Genomic DNA, 3,646 nt, shown 5'->3' with positions numbered 1-3,646 from the left:
TTTCCTTCATAGCCTACACCTGTTCTCCCAGCACTTCTGGAGTGAGTCTGCAGGCCCAGGAAGGGGTGATACCAGGGCTTCCCCAGCATGCAGAGATGTGTAGCCCATGAAGAACAAGACCCACTCTTCTTTGCCCTGCTGGTTCAGGTGCCCTGGGGCACCTGCCTTTATTCAGAGCTCCTGTCCCTCTCTGAACTATATACTCACTGATCCATATCTTTACTGTCCGTCCCCTCTGCTGCCCCTACTGAAATGAGGGGGATTGTTGTTGTTCAGTCACTCAGTCATGTCTATTTCTTTGTGACCCCAGGGACTGCAGCACACCAGGCTTCCCTGTCCTTCACCATCTCCCGGAGCTTGCTCAAACTCATGTTCATTGAGTCAGTGATGCCATCCAACCATCTTGTCCTCGGTTGCCCCCTTCTCCTGCCTTCAATCTTTCCCAGCATCAGAGTCTTTTCTAATCAGTCGGTTCTTCTCATCAGGTGGCTAAAGCATTGGAGCTTCAGCTTCAGCATCAGTCCTTCCAAAGAATATATAGCTTGTCTGTTTATTTATCATATACCTCCAATGCACAGTCTGGCAAATAATAGGTGTTCAATAAATGTGGGTTTAATGAATTAGTACTTCTGCCTCCTTGCAGTGATTTCTTTCTTTCAGGAATTTGGCTGTTACCATGTCCAAGCTCACTCTACTTGCCACACTACAGGCCAATAAACTGAGAGACAAGTTGTTGAGGCAAGGAATACAACTTTATTTGGTTAGCTGGCAGACCAAGAAGATGGTAGACTAGTGTCTCAAAAAAAACTATCTTCTGGAGTCCGGATGCCAGTTTCTTTTATAGACTGAGAAGGAGAAAAGAGGAAGTAAAGTTAGAAGACCATTTATCTCACAAAATAGGAAGGGATGTGTTAGTTTCTTCTTTTCTGCAGCCATTTATAGGTGGCAGCGTCAGATTATCTCCCTATGAGCTGAATAAAGGCACTCCAGTTTAACACTCAAGCAGAGGGGCAGAGTTCCCTGAGGCAGGCCATTATGTATGAATATAATAACAAAAACAGTGAAAAGAAAGGTCAAAGAAACAGATCCAACATGGAGTTAAAATTGGCTCTTCCCTGTTACAGCTTTATCATGCAGACCACCAGGGGCTCTCTATGTCTGAACTCCAACAGTAGGAAAAGCCCCTATCCTCGTCCATGGTGTAAATCAAGGAAAGTAAGAGTAATAGTATCCCTTAACATCCCGGAATTTCTACAGCCTTCCATGTACAAGCAGAAGGCTGCTGTGTTGGGGGATGTGGAGGAATCTGCGGGAAACTGTAGACCATCAGCCCTGATGGTGTGACAGTTGATCTCAGACCCTACCCAGCCACCGAGTATACACAAAGGGGTAACTGACAGGACAAAGCAATAGCTGTTAAGTGCTGAGTGAAATGAACTAGAGGAGGATAGACATTAAATTTCAGCCTTATTCTTAAATAGGGACATTCTCAGAACCACGTAGACCCGAGCTCAGAACAAGTGAATTAATTCTCTGAATTTGAGGCTAGAACATGCATAGAAAATACCAGCCAGGTAACTCTGATGCTCACTTCAGGTTATGAATCACTGGCCTAAGAAAAGGAAAGAAGGGAGAGGTTGACGAATTTGGGAAAGTTTCACAGATGAGAAGAGATTTGAATTGGTCTGAAAGAATGAATCAAATATAAATAGCATTAAAAAAAAATAGATGTTCAGGGTGCAGTAGAAGAAAGGGACACAGGCTGTCAGGCTGACATAGATAGAAAAGAGTTTGTCTGCATGCAAGCCGTCTACTAGAGAGCAGTGGGAGGTACATCTGCAGAGGTGAGCAGGGACCGTGAGTGACTTACCAGGTGGTCCAGTGGCTAAGACTCCATGCTCCCTATGAAGGGGACCTGGGTTTGATCCTTGGTCAGGGAACCAGATCCCATGTGCTGCGACTAAAGATCCCGTATGTGGCAGCTAGTGATCCTGCATGCCACAACTAAGACCTGGTACAGCCAAATCAATAAATTAAAAAAAAAAAAAAGATTTCCATAAAGAAGGACCTTGAAAGTTTGAATTTCAATTTATAGCTGTCGAGGAATATTGGAGGTTTTTTGGAAGAATAAATAATAAAAGTGCTTTTGTTTAGAAGGCTAATACTGCTGTGGAGTAGGGATTGGATTGGCAAGAAAACTGTCTACACCAAGATTCACCTCTTTGTGATGGGAGATTGGATCCCTATTAAAATTTCACCAGCTTCTCCTATCTTGCTTCTACCTCTTCCTAAGAAGACTGTCAATGCAAAACCAAATATCAACCCGTTTGAGTTTGGTCAAATCAGGGAAGAAATATTAAGAGGAAGTAATTATAGATGCTATACTTTGCTTTCCAAGTTTTTACTGAATCTTTGGTCACATTTTTAGACCTAATAATAACAATGAAAAGAAGACAACATTTTATTGAAAGATATTGATGTGTTTTTCAATTCACGTTTCCAAGTTTATATTCTTTCCCCATTCTTCCAGAAACATCCATTTGCCTCTAAGAGAAATCAGAATAATTAAGTCCAAAATGCACACAAGGAAAAGAGTTAATTTTCAGCTTTGACTCCAAAAATTTTGAGTCCCTACAAATAGGATAGTTTTGACAATTCTGTGAGTGTCTGAGTCAGGCTTACCAAATTGATTCTAGTTTTGCTGCAAATCATAGGATAAATAATGCAAGAGGTGGTGATAGGGAAATCCCTGATATGCAGAAAGGAGAAGAACCTTCTTCTTCTAGCCTCAGTGGAACTCAGAAAGGAAGATATGGAAAAAAAAAAAACAAAAACAAAAAACCAGAGTGAAAGGATCAGTTGCCACTGTTCTCAATATCTATTCTTCACTGCCACCTTGGGGAAGATGTGAGAAACCAGACAACTCCCAGGTATGTCTTTAGGAAGTGGTCTTTAATGTGGCACCACATCCAATACCCATGACTAACCATGGTGGAAAAGACATCTGTGTAGATAGCCTAAGAACATGTTACTGATGCCCTGGAATTCTGCATGGTCTGCAGAAGTTCCAGAACTTTGTCCCTTCCGTAGTAGAGAGACCCAGAAGATACAAGAGGGCCTGTGACAGCTGAAGTCACGATGAAGGAGCCTTGGAGTCTATGCAGCACAGTGACTCATGATCCATCCCCAACATGATACCAGAAAGCCAGAAGAGACCAACTGCTCAAGGCAGACTCCACACCAAGGTCCAGAAAATGGTTTAGCCCATTTGCAAATAGAAGATGTGATGCTACTGACCCAGAGCCAAAAGTACCCCTTCCTCACCACCCCAAGTTCAGCAGGGAGAAGAAATCTGAAATCTTGAAATAGTTAGGAAATGTAGACACTCCCAAGTCTCCACTCACAACTAGTTTTCTTTGTTATAGGGTATTCTCTGATAGAAACTAAGTGATCATTCTACTTAGATTTTATACCAGGAAGTCACATGGACAGTATACTACACTTTGTAAATGAATCCATTGTCTGTCATATTCAAAATAACAGTTGTCTTCCACAAGGTGGCCCTAGAAGCAACAAAATAACTGCCTCCAGAACAGCCGCACCAATAAAAGGAGCTGATCTGAGTTGTTTTTGTTTCGCATTTATA

The sequence above is a fragment of the Bison bison genome, unplaced genomic scaffold (assembly GCF_000754665.1).
Source record: "Bison bison bison isolate TAMUID 2011002044 unplaced genomic scaffold, Bison_UMD1.0 scf7180017864057, whole genome shotgun sequence".
NCBI lineage: Eukaryota > Metazoa > Chordata > Mammalia > Artiodactyla > Bovidae > Bison > Bison bison.
The sequence above is the reverse complement of the archived record's forward strand: the minus strand, read 5'-3'. Positions refer to the sequence as shown.